Genomic DNA, 23,702 nt, shown 5'->3' on the forward strand with positions numbered 1-23,702 from the left:
AATAACTGTGCTGGACAGGGCAGGACAGCGGGGCCTGCACGCCACCGGACCGCGGTCCTACGCAACCGCCGCTACGGAGGGGTCTCCGCACAACCGCCGCAGCGGCAAGGGGCGCCGTGCGCATGCGCGCCGCGGGCCGGGGGCGCGGAGACTACAGCTCCCGGCGTGCCCCGCGCGGGGAAGCGGTGCGCTGATTGGCTGCGGAGGGTATTTAAAAAGGACGCGGAATCGCCCGCACTCCGGCGGCGGCGGAGCGGCCTGAGCCTAAGGGGCTGCGGGCGTGGTGGGGGACGGACTCCGGGCCGCGAAGGGGCTGTGAGCGGCTGGGGAGGCGGGCCTCGGGGGGGTGCCGGGAGTGGAGCTGTGTGTGTGTGTGTGTGTGCGCGCGCCCGGGGCGGGGGCTGGGAGTGGGACTGGGAGGGGCCTGGGAGGCCTTGGAGGGGCTGGGGGCTCTGTGGAGGGTAACCCTAACCCTAGTGTGGGCGAGGGGCGCTGTTTTGTGGGTGACTGGCTCCGGGTGGGGAGGAATCCGCCCAGCGGTGGGAGGGGGCGTGGCCTGACCGCGCTCTGGGGCGTGGTCTGGGCTGAGGGGGCGGGGCTTCAGCGCCATAGGCGGGGAAACGCCTGCTGGGGGCGGGGCTGAGGGCGCGTGCTAGGAGCTGCGCGCGGGTCGGAGTGCGGGCGGCGGGAATTGTGTGGGGTTGCTGACCCCCCACCTCGGCCCCCCCCAGAGGCCTTCCCCGGGTCGCTGACATCCCCTCTCCGCACCGGCAGCTTGGCGAGGGCCGGGAGCCGCGCCCCGGCCTGGGATCCGGACGCGAACCCCTTGTTTTGAGAGCAGCGAGAGGAGCGCAGAGAATTGAGACTGCAAACACCAAAACTCTACTGTTTTGAGGTGCTGTTTTTGCAATTGTATCACTTTTAGTATAAAATGTAAATAATCCTAAGAAGCCCCAGTGTAGCCTGGGGTGCTATAACTTTTGCAGTTTTACCGCAAGTCTATTCTGTAAGATTTGTCGAGTGCCCTATTTGAAGTTATAATTTCACATCTATTAAATGTGAGTCTATGAAAAAAATAATACTCTCTACAGAGGAGCCAGTCGGGAGTAAAACTACTGGAAGGGTTAAGGCCTCTGTGGCGATGGTCCCAGTGATGCCGAGGTTGCCCTTGGCAAGCCTGGCTTGTGGTCTGGTGCCTGCTCTTGCTTTCCATAGGACAGCACGTACACACTTCGCTTCCAGGTGCCAACCTCCAACTAAATAAAAATTGCAGATAAAATCATATTGGCATATTTTATTTGACTGAAATTGCTTTGCTGCAGGTAGTCTCTGAAACTCGAAATTAAGAGTCCCACCTGAACACCTTGGCTGTCTGCATTTCAATTTATGGGTTAAACTTTGGTCGATAATGCTTATTACTGGCTGGAGACAACCGATTTAAAAAGTGGCGCTGTCAAAATAGCGTTACGATGCGAAGGTGAAAATTTTAACGTGACAAATGGGAATGGCTCCCTGTGAGAAAATTGCATACGACCAGAAAATGGCTAAGTGTGAGGTCAGACATTTTAAACGTCAAAAGCAAATTGTTGCTGCCAAGGGCTGCCTTCCACAGGAGAAGCGCTGACTTTGTGTATGCAGAGCAGCCTGTGTGCAGCAAATCCTCGCAGGTGAGCAGCAGCCATGGAGATGAGGAAGATCCCAGCAGTGCGGAACAGCGTGAATCTGGGATGTGGACTCCCGTGGACACAGTTACCAGAAGGATCAGAGGTGCCTCCTTTTCCTCTGGGAAGCTAGAAGTGCTGCGAGCCTGCTGGCTGCGTGTCCAGAGAGAATTAGTGGAAGAGATGGGATGTTCATTGTCCTTTGGTTTGCAGATTAGTTGAGTAATTTCCTGATTCTTTGTCTGTCTTCACTGTCAGGTCTTGCGAAAGTAATTATTTTATTCTTCCTTTATGTAGTGCTTTTTTCAGTGGGACCCTGACCCTGCTGGCCCCTAATCGGAGCTACTGCACAACAAGTAGAATGCTGTCATTTGCTCCTCTCCCTCTCTCCTGAGGTGACTGCATCATAAAACCTGTTTGTAGCGTTCTTATCCAGGGTTTTAGAACTTGATGCATCCCAAAAATGGGAGAGGGCTTAGGGAACAGTGAAGAAAGATTGTCGAACAGTTACCAATCCTGCTGCCTACCCAAGTAAAATTAAACAGCAGTCCAGGTTCACCCATGTGCTATTCATTCTTGTTGACCACCGCGGAGTTAGGAGGACATTTTTTATTATGTCAGTGTGCTTTCTGCAGGTGCTTATTTTGTTGTTTTTTTTTTAATGGCTGACTTCTTATTATGCTTCAGAGACTGTCAGATGGAAGTGACGGGACATCCATGGTATTCATAATATAGCAGCTGTCGAGTGATGCTGTCTTAGAGGGAGAGACAGACCCGTGGTTCTGCAGAGTGACAGCTGTGGCTCTTGTGTGTTTGAAGCAGCCCTCTCTGCTTGAAAGATGGTCTCACCCAGATATGTAGCAGTCTTACTCTCTGATTGACAACCTTTTTTTTTTTTTTTTTTTTTTTTTTGAGTGTACCACGGCTGTCATCATTGCTTCCATCTTTGCCTTTTTCCAGTCAAGGAGAGAGGAAAGCACAACATCTAGAAAAACACAGTTTCCTAGATATTCTAGCACAAACTCTAGAAAAGCTGACTTTCAGGGTAACAAATTCCTCAAAAGCAGTTGCCTGTTCCAGAATGTGTTCCTTTGATAGGATGTCTAATACCATGAGATGTTTTACTTAGATATGTGTCAGACACTCCTGTACTTTAAAAAACAAAAAAGAAGAGCCAGGAGTGATATTTTTCAGATCACTTTGTCCGTTCTATAGAAGCTGAAATTGGATGGAGCAAAGATCAATAATGTATCCAGTTAATACACTAACGTATAAATGAAATGAATCATAAGAAATGAAATGACTTCTCCTGACAATCTTGAGATAAATGCTGTTCCATAATACCTCAGTCTTGTCAATTTGAATTTATATTACAGGCAAACAGTTGCTGACATGTGAACTCTATTATGTAAATCTCCCAGGAAGGGAGTACTATTATTTGCAACATATGCTATTTATTCCCTGGGCTTAGCCTTTATTGCTCATTTTCATTTAGTGCAGGCAAAAGAGTTTTTCACCCCTGGCCTTGCACTTTCTTCTGTTCCTTGCAAGCTCGTGAGTCTGACGCAAGAGTGGTGTGGAATAAGGAATGGTCCTAAAGGCGGAATGAGATCATGGAAAAGTGAAATTGTTGCTTCATTCTTGTCCTTGCCTGGAGAAAAGATTTTTTTCAGGTGTGGTGGCAACTGGTACTAGAGATGTATTATGTTTCTTTGTGTATTTTTAAATTTGTCTGTTCTATTCAACATGGAATAATTTGCTGGGTTTTGCGTGTAATGTTCTTCAAACTGCTGAAGAGATCTTTTTGTTGTTGTTAATTCATGATTAGAATTTGGCCTCTTGTCATAAGAGTAAGTTTATCTCGACTTGGGTATTTATCTGTTCAATTTTATTTTCTGGGGTTTGCTTCTATAAACATAAAAAAATATGGGACTATACCTGTGTATCCTGCTGCAAGCCAAATTTTACTTTCACCACTTGTGATAGAATTATGCTTCTGTTCCATTAGGTTTTGTTCTTCTTAAGAGCTGAGTTTCTTCAGTTCGTATTCAAATTACATCTGTGGTAAAAAGAAAATTATGTCACTTCTTAGAACAGATGTCTACATGTGTTACAGGAGCGAGGTGTGGATAAGCAAGACGCTCACATCAGTCAGTCTTACGGTGTTTATCTGCCTGCAGTCATTACATGGCTCCAGAGATGATACAGAATTCCTAAAGCAGCCTGAAGGTGCATCTGTCACTCTGAATGTACGGGGAATCTTGGGAGATTGCCTGATGTTGCTATTGCCTTTGAAGCTTGCAAATTCTCTCCTGTGTTATGTACCCTGTAATATCCAGTGTTAGCTTGATATGCTTCACAATTATTGCGTGTAACTAGGACTCTTTAAAAATCTTGGAAAACTTTAGGAAAAGCATATTTTATATTTGTAGAGACTTAAATGGACCGACTCCATCTCCTGCTTGACTTCGCTAGTGGCTATTGCTCTACTATGTTTGTTGTGACATAGCGTATTACTGTGTTTGGCATCTCATACTTACCTCACGCTTGTCCAATGCCTTTGAGATTCAAACCTAAAATAATGAGAAGCTTCAGAAGCTGCAGAGTCTGTCCTTTGATGTAAAAAGTTTCTTTAACGTTGAAAATAAGTTAATCTCTATTGAAGGTTAAATATTCTTCAATATACTGAAAGAAAGAAAGAAAGAACAAAACCAAGACAAGGCAGGAGCGGGGAGTACTGAGGTGGTGAGCGCCATCCATTTACAGATGTGCTTCAGGCATACTCTGTGTCAGATAACCTTTTTTCTTTTTCCTCACCTCTTGTTTTGTCCTTCTTTTCTTTCTCATATTTGAGAACATCACCTCTGTCAAACATGCTCAAAAGTACTGGGTTTCTTTTCTGTGGACAATTGCTACGTGTGGCTGTTCCTTTCCTAATGAAATTTCTAAGTGCATTGTTGTTCTGATAATGCTAATCTGTTCATTCAGGTTGAAGCAACTTCTGTTTTAATTACGGCAGCTTTTTCTACTCTGTCATCCTTATTCAAACAAATGCTGAGCCCTGCAATTCCAAGAGTGAAAAATATGCATTGTTGCTTCCATCCTTGCAGGTGGCCAGGGTGATCCTTTTTCATGAAGTGTATTTGTGTCTGCCGGAATTCTGCAGTGCTGCAGGATCTTTGGGCATCATCTCTATTTTTTTCTTCCTTTCCCTTTCAGACTCTTCATTCCTCAGTTCCTTCTTTCTCTCTCCCGCTTTCCTCTTGTACTTACAGTTCTGTCGTTGGTTCCTTCAACTTCCTTCTCATTTTGCTTTCTCTGGTACCATGTTCTTTAATATTACATGGAACAACTCCCCAGTTAAAGCAAATGCTTATTTCGGAGGAGATCCTTATCCAACCTGTGTGGGTTATAACCGTGGTACATTTTGTTAACTACGTGCTACTTGGTACTAAATGTAGTGTTTTGTTTCGTGTGTTTTTTATTTTTTATTTAAAACTAACCTTCTCTTAGGAAGGGACAAACCGTTTTGCTGCTGCTATGTCTAATCCTGTAATGCACAATGTAACTTCCACAGGACAATCAGAATGATTTATTATCTGTTGGAATAACAGGACAGATGGAAGCAAAATCATGAGTTCTACAGGCTTGGTAGATCTTGGAAACGCTCCTTTAGTGGTGACGGATACAGATTGAATAAGGTTATATTAATTCATCATCAAATAATAAAAGGAAAGTTCCAGGAGGGATAGTTTTGTCTTGTTTTTAAATAGTGCAGTTTCCTTCTGATGTTGAACTTCTTACTCTCACTTTGTAAAACAGCTTTATTCCTGCATCAAGTGAGTCCTGATTGTGCTATCATTGTTTAATGTATTTTGTACTTCAGTGTTTGTCTCCCAGAGAAGCTCCTCATCTTTTTTCCTTCTGGCTTATCTGGGGCATGATTCAAAAATCCTCAAAGAGACAGCCTCAGCTGAGTTCATTTTTATGATCTTGATTTGTAAAGCACACTAGCTTTCTGTGTTTTTTTGTACACCACTAAATTTAAAAAATGATAAGCAGTTCTGCAAGCACCAACAATCCGTAGACTTGTACCTCTCTCAGCGTATTCAGAGGAAGCAATTGCATTCACAGAAAGAATGATAAAATTGACTGTGTCATATAGACTATGCACAGCATTTTAATGGCATTTTTGCATTCATCAAAAGCTCTTAGCTCTGCAGTTGCTTTTGTTTTGCTCCCTGTTTGCATTCATACTATAAATCACTGCTCTTAAAATGGATTTAGAAAGTGCTTTTCTAACACTGTCAGCAATTAAACTGAGAAAGTTAATTCCTCAGGAATTAAGTTATATAAATCAGTCCGATTAGTTAGTAAAACTAAGGCAGAGATTGATACAAGTAAGATAAACTGTAGACTGATACTAGTAAACATAGAAAACAAGAATACTCACAATGCAAATTCCATAGATGGCATCATAAATCAGTTTATCTTCACGTATAGAGTATGTCTGAATTTCCATCATTTCTCCGAAGCACCAAGTATAAGTAACTGTTTGTACAACCACGCCATGTTTTTAGGGTAATTCTGGCTAATGCCGTGGAGCTGGGGGAGAGGCAGAGGGAAGAGTCTGTTGTCAGTGCTTATAGGTAGATGATCGTGTGCCGTGATATTTCCTGTAAAGGATTATCTGTGTTTGTGAGAGCGTCCTTGGGATCACAGGAATTCCGAATCAAAATTCTAAGCCACATATGAGTTTTAGAGAAGTTCCCTGTTTCTGTGTTTAGGAATTCTTAGGAGGGATTCTCACGCAGATGTGAGACTAGTGGGTGGTGGAGAGATTGATGCCTGTTTGGGGACTGCCTGAAGCAGCTTGGGTCAGCGTCAGAGTGAATGTGATTTTGCTTTTAGCATGGGTGCGTATTGCCCATACTTCAGGCTGAAACTTGCAGTGATTTTTTTTTTTTTTTTTTCTTTTTTAGAAAACTGTACTTGTGTTAGCGTGTTTACCTTGTGCCTAACTTAACCAGATGCCAGCTTTGCTCTGGCTACAACTGCCATAGGCGGATGTAGGGATGATACAAATAATTTAAAATATTAATTAGAAAACTAATCACCTCATTGAGTGTTCTTGGAATTTGCCCATGCATTCTTATCATCTGTCACGTTCTACAGTATAGTGTATTGCCCATGAGTCTTAGGTATTTATGATTATTTTAAAGCTAGTAGAAAACTAAACTGTCAGACTGAAGGAGCCTTGAAGTTTTCTCCACTTGATGCTGCAAGAAAACCACAATTCCAAAAGGGAAGCGTGTGTCCGATTCCTGCCTATCTGTTTGTAAAAGACTGTTGAGGTGCAGTGCTGGATGTTTGCTGTTAGACCTTAGACTTTCCAAGCTTGGTAAAATATCAGGATTTATTTATTTATTTATTTATTTATTTTATTATTCTTGATGGGTAGTGTGGCAGCCACTGAGGTATTAGAAACGTTTTGAGGATTTCCTGCAAGGTGGCAGGAGCCTTCTCCAGCTGTCAGTCACTGTGACAGATCTGACTTCTGCGACGTGGGTCTCTTGACACCAAAGCATCTAGAGGTGGTGAAATACTCTCAAGAAGATCCTGTAGCCGAGCTTCACTTTGGGGAGGAAGAAGAACACTGTATATACAGGGCTGTGAGCCTGTCAGAGTGGAAGGAGTGAGACTCAAACGGCAGAATGCGGCTGTCGTGGATGAGGAGCCCTAAATGTCTGGGTTGTGGCCAACAGTGAGTGGAAATAAATGAGAGTGCTGGAGGCGAGAGGAATGTAATATATGAGATGTTTTCACATTTGTTTCTTAAGTGACTTCTGCTGCCAAATGCTTTCAAATATTTTTCTCTCTGAAAATAAAAATTAACATCAGTTTCAAAACAGAAATAGTACCATACATTGATCTGTTCATGAGAAGACATCATATACCCTGTCTTCAAGCTTATTTATTTACATGTTGCTGGAGTTTTCTAAAGGTTTTTTGAATTACTTGAAACATTGTTTTTACTAAGCAACTTCTGTAATCTAGCAGTATGGTGTCAAGTGAAGTCTTTAATTTGGATAAAACTGCATCAAAATTTTGGACTTGGTTTTGTAGCATATGAAACTGAAAAATTTAACACCTCCCACCGCACTCCCCAAATTCTGCTTCTTGGTTTGACGGCTCTCTATTCTTTATTTAGTTTAATATTAAATTGCTACAGATTTTGATCTGTTTTGGGTTTGCTCTTAGTTGATAAATGAAAGAGAAAGATTTTTGTCGTGTAATATTTCAGCATGATTCTAGACATTTAGAGAGATGTTTGGATATCATTGAGGCAACCTGGAAGCCTGACTGGTTCTCCTAATTACTCTTTGTCTCTTGCCGGAGTGATGAGCATGCTCTGTAATTCTTGGACAGCATATAAAGTAAATCTTGCAGGCAGTAGCAGAAGGGCCTTGAATTCTGTGGGGTATTAAAGTATGTATGGGCTTAATGAGAGAGTTTAAAGCCTGACACTGTGCTGTGGAGAGCTGTACAGCTCGGAGGGAAGCTGTGCAGTTGAGCGCTCACTTAGCAAAAGCTGTTGTATTGAGGCAGAAGTGGGAAAAGTCTTAATTTTACTGGCATATTCCTGAGATCCCCATGCGTCTTTGGTTATTTCCCAGTTCACAGTGTACCTGGAGGAATGCAGTATCCCATAATAACCTGTTCTTTGAAAAACATTTTACGTAAGTGGTCACGTTGAAACTTTTTCTTCAGCTATGAAGGATACCTTTTGAAGCTGTGGAAGGTGTAAGCCAGGTAATGGGATTTCCACCCCTACCCTAAGGGGACTGATATGACTAGCCTTGGTGGAAACAGTTCTTTTCGTGTCCCTTCCTTAAGGGAATCTTCCTGTAGTTTAAGACAGAAGCTTCTTTCCCCAGCCCGCAAATAACAGTGTCAAGGCAGAGAGCATTATTCAGAAACCTGAGGTCTAATCTACCCATTTTCTCCCTGTATTCACAGCATTTCATTCCACTGGAAGAAACTGCAGAAAATGCAAATTCAAGCCTTTTGACTATCTGTATTTCCCATATGAGTGCGTAAATGGGAAAGGGTGCTGAGATTTGCATTGGAAACTAAATTTCAAGTTAAAAATCAGTTGTCATTGGAAGAAGCTGCTTTGAAAATTTGATCTGGTAACTCACGAAGATTTTTGGTTGCTAAATAGTATGCATACAGACTGTGGGAATAATATATTTTTCTAGGTTTGAGAATCACTTGTAAACTGATTACGAATCTATGGGGGCACTTGTGTTGGGGTGAATGAATTTAGAAACTGTATTCTGAGCATTTTAGACAAGACTTGCACAACAGTACAGAAAGTGATTTTCAGTTATTGCCCTGTCAGTTGTTTACCTTATTTCTCTGTTTTTCAGTGTCCTTGGAAGATGGGCCAACTATAATCCTATATATTTTATAAGCCATGTTAGCCTCTCTGCTTTCCGCAGAGAAATTATTTGCTTGATTGTCTGATTGTCAGTTGACTCTTCTCTATCCAAGTATAATCTTGGTTTTATAAGTTCCTGAAAAACTGGCAGTAAGCTTTCAATAAATAAAATTGTTAAAATGATGGCTTACTTAATGTCTGTTGCTATGCGGGGAATCCAGTATTATATGAAAGATTTTGGGATTTGAGTGAAGTATAGGAGTGTTTTGAAAATTTCCAAAAGAGAGGATAAACTCCATCATCTTGACTGAAATATTGTTTATATCTCATTTTGCAAACTCTTCCCCATCCGCTCTGGAGATACTTCAGACTTTTCCCCTCAAAAAATACACCATTGGCAAAACTAATGTTTGTATTGTGAAACTTTAACTTTGCTGTAACTGCCTCTCCTGACAAAGACTCTCTGAAAGTTTTTGGCATTTATCTCTATTACATTTGTCTGCCTTTTGGGCTGACTTTCGTAGCAACATCTTGGTTTAGGAAAAATCGTCTAAGAAGCTGTTGTTTTGATGAGGTTTTGGAATTGGCTGAACAGTTTTTCCTCCTTTTATGCTGTTACTAACTTTGCTGCACATGGAAGTTTAACAGAGCTTGAGTAATGTTTCTTTTCATCCCTCTGGACTGGTTTACGTTTCTTTCATTCACCAGGTAATTGTTGGCTGTGCTGTGGGCATAGACATGATATTTGCCAACTCGCAGACTAGACTGAACTAAAAGTGTTGAGTTTCCGGGTTTGAAGCTCTCTCACTATTTTATAAATTGTAATGTAGTCCGTGCAAGAATAACTTTAAAAGATCCTGTAAGCTGCTTCATCTTCAGAACTTGTCAAAGATATGAAGTGATGGCCTTACGTCACTCCTCTGCCCAGGAGAGAATGGTATCTGCGGTATCAAGAACAGCCGAGTACAAAATCCTAGTTGGAATGCATACGCTCACCTCGGTCTGCGTTTGTGGTGGTACTGACAACTGATGTTGTCACTGACAACTGAAGTACCAAGCACTGACAACTATTGGTGACGACACACCAGAGGCTGGATGTCAGTTCTTGTGTTCAGGGCATGCTTTGTAATTCATTTTCTGTCTAAATTCTTCAGGCTGCCTCCTGTATTTGAGGTCTTTTGTGTGAGACATCAGTAATAATCCTACAGGGAATAATTAAAATATGCCTAAGCTGCAAAGGCTGAATTTCATAGCCGTTTGGACTCCAGTGTTTGCTTCCAGTTATAAAGCATAAAATGAGAAGGCTCAAGTTTTAGACTCACGAAATTGCAGTTATTTAACATCGAGTTTTCTCATCCCTGACTTCAGTGAAGCAGCCTGGTTCAGTGAACTGAAAACAAATCACTTTTTTAGGATAATCTTTGAAAGAGATTAACATAGGCTTTAGATGGACATAAAGGCTTCTTCCCTACCACCTTATTTTCTTTTCTAGCTTTTTTGTGAACAGTTGAAATGAAATTTCTGAGGTAGAACTTACACAAAAATAGTAAATGAAGGAGAAAACATTCTTTTATTATACTTTACATCCAGCTCACACTTCTCCATGTCATCTGAAGATGCAGCTGTTCTTTCAGATAGTCGATTAATGTCACCCGCAATTAAATTGTCCTTGCTATTTAAAAATGCTTCTCAGCATGTCTAAAAAGGTTGTCAAAACAATGGCTTGTTCACAGTGAGAGAAAGGCTCTTGATGCTTTATAGAAAACTGATGGAATGACTTGATTAGAAAAATCTGTTTTTATCTGGTTTCAGATGAAGTCATATATTTTCTTGTATCTTGACAGTTTAAAACCAGATCTTCCTGATTTGGAGCCAAAGATGGTAAGCTACACTGTATTTGATTGCTGGGTTATACAACATGTTTACAAGTACATTCATATTGATCTCGTTCACCATCGCCGTTTCTATCAAACAGGTGCATTTCTTGCACCAAATATATTGCTTCACTTGTTGAAGGTACTCAGGGATATGCAGTCTAAACTTTCTAAACTCCATACCTTTGATTATTGATAAAGAAATTTGCATTCTTTCTGATATTAGAGTCCTTTGAGGAGAGCAACATCGCGAGGCATGTTCTTGCTTACTGAGTAATGGTTGGGCATTTCTAAAATATTAAAAAAAAAAAAAAGACTACTTCATTCAGGTTCATGAAAAGATTGAGTTGTCACAACTCTTTAACATCATAATAAAGTATTAGCAACATAATTTTGAACTTCTTGCTGTCTTCTGGCATTCACCATCCCAAATTGGACACGTAGGTGTCCTGTACAACGTGTGGGGAGGGTTCCCATCTCCTGTGAGCATGGGATCCTGGTGTACAGACTTCTGACTAACTGTCTGATGTCCGTATGTCCATCCTTGGTACTTGTTGGGATCCTTACCTTGCAGGGCTGCCGAGCTCGGGGTTGTGGCAGTGTTTTTCATCTGTGGTTCAGACCCCACGCTTCTCTCTGGAAGCTGCCTGGCGAGCAGTGGTGAGAACGGAACCCTTTTCCCTTTCTCAGTGAAAGCTCCTGACGGGAAGTTACAGATTTTTTGTGATGATGTGAGGTTTATTCAGTTTGAAGCTTTTCCTCTCTTGATAGCGTAATTTGGTGTTCACAGAGGTGATGTCTGTTACTGTTTGTGGATGGAGATCTTTGCTCAGTGAAGCAAGAGCATGCTCTGGAGCAGGAGGCAAACCCCTCTTGCTGCCCGAGCCAGCAGGACTGCGGTGCTTGCAGCGTTTGGCTTGCAGAAGCTGTTACTCCCTTCTGAACTGCAAAAGCTTCACCTGAAGGGTTTGTGTTTTGTAGCAATTGGTAGGTAATAAAGATCCCTGCAAGCTGGGCTGCTGTAGCCGTTGAGTAGTCAGAGCACCTGCCAGCCAAACTTCACATGAAGACAGTTGCATGAGTTTTTTATTTGTTTTTGATCTGTTTCAAAGCATAATTCACAGTGAAGGGTTGTGAATTTCAAGTGGGGAGGCCACCTTTTTTACAAGGAAAAGCAAGGCACCTGAATTACACTGCTAGGTGGGTTTAGGGTAAAGGTGTCTATTTTGCTTTTTCTATGGTCTGGTCAGTGTGAGGAGATTTCTTAATCCTTCCTATATATTTGTAATTACCAGCTGTGTTATTAAGGAAGAAACAGAAAAAGCTCTCAGGACTTACGTAGCTTGTTGCAGTTTCAAGATATTTAAAAATTGAGTACCACATTCTAAGCGTTGCTGTGTTCAGGCCCCTTGAAAAGACCAAAGTACCTAAATTCAATTAACATTTGATCTGGTGCACCTGTGCCGCTTAAGCCTGAAGATTTTTTCCTGCTTTGCAAGGGCTAAGCCATTCATCCCTTTCCCATTAACCGTTCTGTGCACAGATGTGCTCAGTGCGATTGTCATCGTATTCCTTAGGGATGGCTACAAGTCGCTGTGGCAAAAGGTTTGTGACATTGATGTGAGTTTTACATGAGGACTTCTAACAGTCCAGTGCACCTGCTACTGTCTGAATCCCAATGACTACCATTTTCATGTTGCAGATGGAAGTTTATTCCTACAAAGACTACTAAATAGTCCCCATTTATCTTTTCCCTTTCATTCTCCAACTTCTGCTTGTTAATAAATACGTGATGTGCATGTAACTTGACTGTTTTTTGAGGCAGGCATCATGGTGATAACATCCCCACCCCAATGAAACTGATAGGAATTGGTTTAGGATTTCACATTTAACCCAGCTTAAGTTTTTAATAATATCTGTTACCTTTGTAATAATATGCATCTTATCTACGAAGACCTGTTGACATGCCAATCTATATGCACATTTTCTACAGCTATTTTTTTACCTCATTGAAAGTCAAGATGCTCATAGTCTCATTATATTAAACGTCTAAGTTGATCCCATACCAGTCTACCTTGTAATGTGTGATAGCAACACAAAGTATCCCCGTTCATGTGAGCAATGCTTTCAGACATAAGGCAGGTTGCTTCAGGCAAAAGGAATTTGCACTGTAGAGGAGTAACTGTGATATGGTCATGAAAACAATGGAGATGTTTCCCCTCCTTCAGAGAGGGCTTTCTATAAAATACAAAATAAGCCATTCAGAATTTAGTCACGCTTGTCTCGCCTTATCCTGGGGTGTCAGTTTCCCCATCTCCTGCACTTCGTGTCTGTCACAAGATTAAGGAAGAAATGAAGAATCACAGGAGAAAGATAAAATCAACATCTATCAGGACAATTAGCAATCTATTCAGAGCTCATTGCTGTACAAATTAAGATCCATTACGTTTTGCTACTATCTTTAATTTAATGAGGGTAGCAGCTGCTCTGATAGTTCTTATAGGAGTCACAGTATTACAGCACCACACAGAGGGGCTTTGTTTATTTTTATCAGCTCAGAAGGTGGCAGTATATTCAGCAAGTAGTATTTCAGGGGAAAAAACTGCCTATATTAAAAGACTCTTCAATTATTCCCCCCAGCTCCGTATGACTTCCTCCCTTACATATCCACAAGTCCTCATTATTCAAAAACTCATTTTGTCATTAAATTATAAGAAAATATTTTCCGCAGATAATGGAACTAAAGAGAAGTCAGGGACAAGTCAATAAACTATTATGAGAATCACAAACATAATAATTTCACAAAAATGACAGGTGGCCTGCTCAGAGCTACAGTTGTACTGCCCTGGTTTACAAGGAGACTAATGATTTATTATGATTATATTTTTGGTTTTAGAGAGCACTAACTTAACTTTTCCAGTTGAATACTGAGTTGTTTGGTTTTGGGTTTTTTGTTTGTTGGGTTTTTTTGTTTGTCTGTTTTTGTTTGGTGGTTGTTTGTTTGTTTTTAAAAATCCTCCAAAAGAGGGGTTCAGGCTGGTCAGATTAAGTCTAATGTGACTAGTCTTTGTTAATTTTCAATTGCTAGCACAGAGACAAGCTCCTTCCAGTAATGATGTAAAGTGCTTAAACAGAAGTTTTGTACTGAATTGACTTCAAGGGAAGGACAGTCTGTCTCGCCATAAACAGAGCGATGTGAGCATTTCTGAACACGCCACAAGTGAAGAATTTTGAAACCTCAGGTTTCAGGGGTTCATGAAGGTTGGTGCTGAGAGTCCTGAATTTGACATCAAGAGTGTCAGCATTTCCAGGGGACTAATGCTAATAACAGTGTGACTGGGGGAATAATTGGGTTTCAGGGTTATGATAATGTTTGCATTTGACTGGGGGTATTTGTATCAGGAAACTTACCTGCAAAGTTTGAGCAAGTCAGAATGAAAAAAAAATTACAGTGTAAAGTTAACTTAAGTGTTTAATTAACATGAAGTTGAAGGATTTTGTTTTGATGCCAGATGTTTCTCAATGTGTATTTTATATATAATTTATATGTATTAAAATATTCTACATATATGTGTATAGTTTAAAAACTAAAGGTTAGGCTTTCAAAATGCTGGAATGTTCTTATAAAGTTTTTTATAGTATGAAAAATTGAAGGTAACTGACAAATTTGCAAAGCATCTTATGTTCCAGTGAAGATGCATGATTTGCTAAAAGCTTGCGTGTTTGTTTTTTGTTGGTGTGTTTTGTTTTTTTTTACATTGTCTAAGTGTTTTATTAGGTCTGTGTGTCTCGATCTCGTAGTCCTTAATAGGACTATAGTGCCAAGATAGTGTAGATATATTTCTGTACTGTGAAAGAAAGGCATATTCATCTGATATCAACTTGTTTCATTTGTATACATGAGTGGTAATAAAATGTGTGCAGTGAGCCATTTCTATCTAACATGAAGGTTGCCCAGGATGTGGCTGAGGAGTCGCTGCTTCAAGAAGAGCTGGATCCACAAGCTTAGAATAATAAAAAGAGAAAGTCCATTTGGCTGGCCGCTGTCTCAGAAAGATACACTCTGAAATGTGCAGAAATTGTAAAGATAGGAGTTATAATACTGCATTTGTGTGCCTTAAGACTTCCAGCCTGACCCACCTCCCTGCCCTGTTGCAGGTGTTGTTTCTGCTTGGGAAGGTTAAAATGAATTATTTGAATTCTGATCTAACAGAAGCTGGCTGTGGGGACTGGCTGGAGTGAAGGGCTGGGGGCTGGGCCAGAGAGGAACCCGGGTCCCGGCTGTCTTGAGCAGGTGGTTTGAGGCTCTTTTGCTTATTTCTCCTATTTTATGTGCTTCCGATGAAGTAAAAACCCACAAAAGGAGGTGAATTGTCAATTCAACATGGCATTACTAAAGATGCAGCTTCCTACGAGGCCTAAAGCCTATTTCTTTGCAGAGCAGAGCTGAAAACCCACCCTGCAGAGGCAAGTCTGTTGGCAGTCATGGTTCCCTCCGTCTCTTGCTTTGGGGATGCGGCGGTTTTATTTAGGAATGCTGTTTCTCCTGCTCTGTGCGCTCCCGTTTCTGTGCCGGGAAGGGGCAGGGTGTGCGGCAGGGCCTGGGTGCAGAGGGACTCCTGGGGCCTGCCCTGGGGCCGCGGTCAGAAGGAGATGAATGGCGGGCCTGGGGATCCCGGGATGTGTGAAAATTTGATATTCAACATGTGACAGCTCTGTCATTGTGGATGGGACTATGTTTTGGATGAAATTAAGATAGCTACTCGAACATAGACACTGTTGAAGTACTCTGGTATCGATCATCGAGGAAAGAAATTGTTTCAATATTAATGACAAAATGGACACCTAACTAGAACATAGCAAGAATTAAATGTTTTTAACTTGATCAAAACTCAAGTGTTTGATACGTTTCCACTTGCTTCTCTTCTTTTAAGCAAGTAGCTGTCTTGATCATTTGTTTAACTGTAGCTTGTTAAGTCTGAGATGGACTGTAACGCAGACTGTCTGACCCCTGGAGGGGCTTCAGTTTCCTCTTGAAAATATGTCTCTTCTGTTCTGTACCGTTGTCTTGACCATAACAGCACCTGTATTCAGATCAGATTGTGGCTAATCACACTATCGAGTGAGTCTCTTCTGTCCCTGAAATTAAAATGTCAGCGTAGTCCAGGCCTCTTCTACTTGTATTACAAATGGTAGGTTGAGGAGAAATAACTGGACTCCAGACGATCCAATGTGAATCAACAGAAGCCATTTATTAAGCACAGATCATCATTTTTTATACCCTGTGTTGTTGCCGTACACGCGACTCGCTTATTTCTGATTAGCTAGTTACACTGTCCACGCAGTTCATTCACACATCAGATTAGTTACAAGAATTCGCATAGTCAATTGCTTAGTCATTAGCACAACATGTTTTCTACCTTCTTGGTTCCCGTTTTTCCCATGTACTAATTCCATCTTCTACCACCTGTTTTGCTCTTAATCTAATCTCTCACAGTAGGGAGGCTGGCTCAGATGGCCATTTTCTCTCAGATACATTCCTACCGTAGGTTGTTTCTCAAATCTGTCCTTTCTCTTTGGAAATCCCTGGATTTTTAAATGTGGCTTTATGTTGTGGGTTTGCATCTCCTGAAAATTGTCATCAGACTTGAAGCAGATCCTGAAATTTCTCCGTGTGTTTATAAAATGTTATGTGACTAGGACAGAGCAACCTTGCCTTTGTAACAGGGGGAAAATCACAGAATCACAGAATGGTTCGGGTTGGAAAGGACTTTAAAGATCATCTAGTTCCGACCCCCCTGCCATGGGCAGGGACATCTCCCACCAGACCAGGCTGCTCAAAGCCTCATCCAGCCTGGCCTTGAACACCTCCAGGGATGGGGCATTGACAACTTCCCTGGGCAACCTGTTCCAGTGCCTCGCCACCCTTACAGCAAAGAATTTTTTTCCTGATATCCAATCTAAATCTACACTCTCTCAACTTGAGGCCGTTACCCCGTGTTCTATGATAACGCTCCCTGATAAGGAGTCCCTCCCCATCCATCCTGTAGCCCCCTTTAGGGACTGGAAGGCCGCTATAAGGTCTCCCCGGAGCCTTCTCTTCTGCAGGCTGAACAACCCCAACTCTCTCAGCCTGTCCGCATAGCAGAGGGGCTCCAGCCTTGTGATCATTTTTTGTGGCCCTCCTCTGGACCCACTCCAACAGGTCCATGTCCTTCTTGTGCTGAGGACTCCAGAGCTGGACGCAGCGCTCCAGGTGGGGTCTCACCAGAATGGAGTAGAGGGGCAGAATCACCTCCCTCGACCTGCTGGCCACGCTTCTTTTGATGCAGCCCAGGATGCGGTTGGCTCTCTGGGCTGCAAGTGCGCATTGCTGGCTCATGTTGAGCTTCTCGTCCATATAATAGGTTTTGAATTAGTATCATTCTGTTTGCATGTACAGTACAGTTCTGCTTATGCCATATTATGATCATACTTGCTTGCTTGACCAGAAAAGGACTTCATGTATGGAACTTGAGTCTTATGGACACCTCTTTAAATTTTTGAACTTTCCAAAAATAAGAAAGTCATGTTAAAAATTTATTTGATGTGACTTTAGTATTAATATTAAACATTATTTTCTCTTAATTATTTTTTTAAATCATTCTGGGATCTGCATGTTATTCCTTGCTAATTTTGTTTATAAGAGAACTAAGTAATTAAAAACATTGGGCTTTGCACTGCACTGTTAAAGTTAATGGGAAGTTTGTAGTTTATAGCAATGAGCTTGCAGGATCAGTAGTCACCCAAGTACTTTTAAATAAGGCCCTAATTACAAATAGAAACGTATTGACTATGTGTAGAAACCCTCATCTCTGCTGGATTAGAACACTGGTGCCTATCCGTTTTGCTAGATAACCACCCTCCCACCCTGTCATCTTCTATCAGTGTAATAACAGTATTGCAAAGACGACTTTCATTTCTGGCCAGTGAAATTAGTCAGGGAGGTCCAATCTTTTTGAAATAATGAAATTAAGGACAAATATTACTAAAGAAGCAATTATACTAATTGCAATATTACTAAACAGCTTTTAACTAGCTGTTAAAACACTTTTTCTCAGGGGGCAGGAGAGAGGGGACTAGCTTCGGGCATTCTTTGTGCCGTTTTCTGGGGGCTGCTGATCTGTACAATGCTGTGTCTGCTTTCCAGAAGCTGTGAAGATGTCTCTTTCAAAGAGATTGCAATCTAATGCCCTAAACCTGCATTGGAATTCAAGGAGCAGAAGACTGCAGACTTTTTTCTTATTACTTTGGTATGTGTCCGTGTAGACGTCTGCACAGGTCAGCCTTCCCACGCTGATCACAGTGTAAGACAGGGAGGTGGGAAACAGAAGAAATATTGGTGCTTTTACATTTGACGCTTTTTTTAACACCCTAAGGAGCATTGTGACTTCTCCTGTCACAGTTCTTTCCTGTAGACAGTGTTGATGATTTGACTTTGCAGTTCCCCCTGACGGTGGGGTGATTCACAACTAGGTAACTGGATACAAAAGTTGTGACAAATCTCGCATCATTTTAGTTGACCTCATTAAGGTTCCATGGTTTTGATTGGCTTTGCCACGCAGCTGACTTTTGTTAGTCCTCAGAGTGATTACTTGGGAAAGGATGCATTGGGTGCTTTCAACCAGAAATCCAGTATGTGAGGTCTTGTCAAAGACTTGCAGCACAAAGGCTAGTCATTTCATTGTGATTTTGTCATTAAGTACTTCCAGAAGTTAACGGTTAGTCAAATCTGCAGTTTCTTTCCAATTACAAGAAAGAAGAGCTGTGGTCACAGTGGAAGGAAATAATTAAACCGGTTAGGCAAAGTTCTTAAAACAAGAATTGAAATTGGCTGACATACCAGTGGGAGATTATTTGCTGCTTCACGTTGGATTTATTAGTGTTTTCCTGACTTGTAGGTGAATGAGAATAACAGATATTTAAAAAAAAAAAAAAAAAAAAAGAAGAAGAAGAAAGATTTCCATTATACGCCACTGCTATATTTGCAGCTGGTTGGGAAGAAATTTTAACCAAAAAAAGCAGAAATTATTGAAAGATCCTTCTGACATAATGTAATTCTCTTACTGTTCAATAACATTACTTATTTGTGCAAGTAAGTCCTACTCAGCTGAAACATCTTACTTACAGTGAATTTGTGTACCAGAGCTGTGCTTTTTAAAAAAAAAAGAAAAAACAGTTTATTTGGTGGCATTTAAAATGCTATTTCTGTTCTTACTAAGGATTTCAGTGACACCAGTGATTCCCTGGGTATTTTTGAGTAATGCTGTGAACACAAATGTTGACTCAATCTTTGAATCTTGAGGAGAAATAACTGGACTCCAGACGATCCAATGTGAATCAACAGAAGCCATTTATTAAGCACAGATCATCATCTTTTATACCCTGTGTTGTAGCCGTACATGCCACTTGCTTATTTCTGATTAGCTAGTTAAACTGTCCACGCGCTGTCCATGCAGTTCATTCACACATCAGATTGGTTACAAGAATTCACATAGTAAATTGCTTGGTCATTAGCACAACATGTTTTCTACTTTCTCAGTTCTCATTTTTCCCATGTACTAATTCCATCTTCTACCACCTGTTTTGCCCTTAATCTAATCTCTCATAGTAGGGAGGCTGGCTCACGTGACCATTTTCTCTCAGACACATTCCTACAGAATCTGATCTGAAAGATGCTGTGACATACATGGTGAGACTGCGTATAACCATTATTTGATTTATAGCTCATATCCCACATATCGGTAACTTTGGCCTTGGAAGGAAAAGTCCCTTTGGCAAAGGAGCGGGAAAGATGCTGAGTTTCCCCGTATAACCTTGGAAAATTGCATTCGGGCTGTTGTGACACAGTGTGACTATTTACACTTAATGTAAAATTATGTGGAAGTTACTTAGCTTTCAGATACCTGGCATTTAAGTAGATTTTAAAGCTTGTCCGTTACATTCAATAAACCTTCTGACCTGCTGCTCTCTAACCATTAGATTTACCCAGGGGCGTACCCGCTGCTGCTTGTCCTCTGTGTTTCCTATGTGAATAAATTGGCACAATGTGTGAATAACCCCAGCCATGCAGAAATGGAGACAGAGGCCTGCTTTGCTCTTCACGCTCTCTCCCTCTGGGTAAATCAGCTACTGAGATGCTCACCATAATTTTTATATGTGGTCCTGGTTTGAGGTAGAACAGAACTGATTTTCTTTTCAGTAATTTTACTTTTAAGTTAAGTCTCTTCCAACTAATTGCACTTTCTGAAATTAATGGCATATTTTTCAGACAGTGTCTGCTTCTAGCAGTCATAAGGCCTGATGTTTATAGTTAATGCCAAGGAATGGTACGCAGAGAGGCTCTTTGCTTACACTTATTGCTATAACAACCAAGGTCAGCTAATTTTGTTATTTGCCCTGTTGGAGGGTGGGAAGCAGAGAAGCACAGAGGGGTCCCACCTGTGGGAGGGAGGGGGAGAGGGGACCCAAAGCTGACTAAGGGGGTGTTCCATCCCATCTGCCCTATGCTCAGTGTAAAAGCTGAGGGATCAAAGGGTCAGCTCTTCTTCAATGGCTGGTGTCCAAGGAGGATTCTGTCTGTTCATCTGCCTTTGATCCTTATCTGTGCGTTCCTGATTCCAGATCCAGAATACAATTCCCATCCATCACTGAGTCCAGTCTGGGACTACCCCAGTGCCTGCCGGTGACGTCATCCTGGGAGCTCTGTACGGTTTAGTAGATATTGTATGTATTTTCTTATATTATTATGATATTTTATTTTTATTAATAATATTTTATTAAAGCAGTTTTAGGGTTTTTTTCAACCCATAAGTCTCTCCCTTCTTTTCTTTCCCTTCTCTTCTGGGAAGGGAGAGAGCAATTTAAAGAGAGCATCTGTTGTTCGTGTAGTGGCCTGTCCAGCCCAAACCTCAACACATACCTTTAGGGAAAGTGCATGAAGAAATCCTGCTAGAAGGATAACCATTCAAGCATGATAAACCATTGAAAACCAAAAAATTCTATTCCGGCAACACCTGCTGTCCCTCTCCATTTTAATTTCTGAAGAAGTTACATGATGAAAGGACTGTGTTCTCCCCCTTCCTGTATCACATTAACATTGCGGAAGATGGTGTCTGTGGTGTTTCACTTTTCAATGTTCTTTGTAAAACAACTATAAGGAGTAAGCCCATCAGAAAAGAAAATAATACACCTTCTCTGGTGGACCGTGCTTAGCAGTTGCTTATTATAGGAGCTCATGGGGAAAGTGTCTTTACCTGTAATAATTCACTTAGTTGTGTTGTATTTATAATGCAGCCCATAAGGAAAAAGGCATGGATATCCTAAGAAGATTTGGATCTGAGACTTCAAGCATTTGACCTAATAGTTCTTGTAACTTTATTCTATCAACTATGAGTAGAAACAGTGTTATTCTTGGGCCAAAAATGTTATCCTTGCACAAATTTTATAGAGTGTCTCTGTAGGCATTTAATCATATTCATATCCATTGTTCTTGAATTTTACTAAATTATTCACTTCACTGAACTGCTGTGGCAGTAAGTCTCTCAAATATTTTACGGGACATAGAACCACAGCTCTTTTGTAATCTCTAATATATATTGTAATTTTTTTTCACTAATTGAGTTTGTACAATACCCTAGCTGGCCCGCATTTACACAGTGAGGGTCAATAGATTTTCCAGTATTTTCTAGCTCTATGTTGTGTGTGTAGAGTCACTGTTTGGCATTACAATGGAGCTTAATGAGTTTGAAGTAGACACATCTTTCCAGAAAAAAGTTTTGGGTATTTTTCCCTTTGGTAAGCTGAAATTTTACATTTTTATGTTTGGGGGTTGGTTTTTTGTTTTTGTTTTCTTTCCCCTCGGGTTACAGTTAGTTTCTAAAATACCTGTATTTCCTAAATCTTCATAGGTAATCTGTGCATGTTACTGAAGTATATTCTAACATAATACTCATTAATGGTACAGTAAAAATTCTCTCCTAACACAATTTTGGTGTCTATTTTGCAAGCTTACAGAGCTGAAGCATCATGGTATCTACTTGATATGTGCATGAGGAGTGATAAGATTAAACTAGAAAAAACCTGTAACAGGGTTAGGGAACTGTCTGGTTTCAGAGGCTTAAATCTCAGCACCTGAAATGTGACTGAATTCCAATATTTCTGTAGATTTATCAAGGTCTGTGTATCAGTGTACGTGAAGGTAGATATGTGCCAAAACGTACATTTGCTTCAAAATGTTTTTGAGGAAACAGTCATTAACCGGAGTTGAGTTGAACAACAGTGTCATATCTCTAATTGTTTTGCCTTTTAAATTGCTCAGTTATTACTTATCTCACCACGTAGGGTAACATTTGTTGCAAGTGGAAAAAAACCTCCAAAACATTTTATATATAAATTAGGGAAGACAGGGGCCCAACTGATTAAATTACGTTCCAGCAAAGTGAACTTAGACGTTTAAGGGGGTCACTTTAGCTAAGTAATTTTAGAAGCTGTAACTCTTGAATGAGGTGGTTATTTGGGGGGGGAAAAAACCCAGGCATACTCCAGTATTGATTACAGGTTATCCCTTACTTATCTGTTCATTAATAGCAGTCACTTTGGGTGATACAGGGTACAGATTGAAAGACAGTTCTCGTAAGAGTCTCTGTGCAACCAGGCTGGTTTTGGAAGCTTCACTGTATATCATCACCCTGACATTGTACGTATCAGGAGTGACAAGTCCAGCAATACTGTTTGGACAAATAGTGTTATTTGACGGTAAGCTTCTGTCTTTCTCAAGAACTCCCCTTTCCTAACAAAGCTTTCAGTGTTCACTTGCCTAAGAATAATGAGGGTTCCTATGGTCACAAGTGGTGTAAAAAGCCTGTGATGTTTGAAGGATGTATCTTTGAACACCAAGCGTAGCATCTGCTACTTACCTGTATTTGGCTTGTGACGTACCCAGTACCACCAATGATGTCCTTCATTAGGGGTACAAATACCAAAAGCGATGCACGTTCTGCTCTGCACTGGGAGTCCAACGCAGGTGGAAATGCACGTGGAAGCATCAAAAGCGTGGCAGAGGTGCCAGTAATTTGGCACTGCTTGTCAGTCCGTCCTGTTGATGGGCCCCTCGTGGTGGTCAGCGCTTATGGCTCGCAGTCAGTGTGTGTAGATTTACTTTTTTCTGCTCATTCCTCATTTACAAACCTCTGGCACTGCTACGGTGTGATTCTACACGTATACATCAATTTGTTCTGCAGGTGGCCCCATCAGCTGGTGCTTGTCCCTTCAAATCTCAGCAGAGCTCTCTGGGGGGCTCCGAGGAACGGCCAGGCGAGCCAGGCTGCATCCCAGCCAGAGGGACAGTGCGGGCTGCAGCACGCCTCTGAAAGTTTGGTCTGTGACAGCCTGAAACATGAAGCGGTTTTGCAGTATAATTGTTTCACTGGTAGAACATCTCAAAAAGGAAGTTCTTCTCACAATTTCTCTTTTCTGGTCTTGATCATTTTACTTCCAATCCTTGTGTGTCACACCAGATAGATCTCCTCCTCCTTATAAGTTAACATCTATCAAATATTCATGGATACTTGTGCTTGCTTTTCACTGCTGGTTAGCAAAGATCCTTGTGTTTAACTCGTAATCTTTCTCATAAATCAATGTCTTGGTCTTATCATTCCTGTTACTCTTCACAGCCTGGTGGTG

At 41.3% G+C, this 23,702-nt stretch overlaps 1 long non-coding RNA gene across 1 annotated transcript; it reads left to right on the plus strand.

Moving 5' to 3' along the window:
• Positions 1-264: 264 nt before the first annotated feature.
• On the plus strand, positions 265-20,746 carry LOC128910461 (uncharacterized). Its single transcript, XR_008466720.1, has 3 exons — positions 265-315; positions 775-895; positions 20,643-20,746. It is a non-coding gene; the product is annotated as an uncharacterized LOC128910461 (long non-coding RNA).
• Positions 20,747-23,702: the final 2,956 nt, after the last annotated feature.

Source organism: Rissa tridactyla, chromosome 5 (assembly GCF_028500815.1).
Source record: "Rissa tridactyla isolate bRisTri1 chromosome 5, bRisTri1.patW.cur.20221130, whole genome shotgun sequence".
NCBI lineage: Eukaryota > Metazoa > Chordata > Aves > Charadriiformes > Laridae > Rissa > Rissa tridactyla.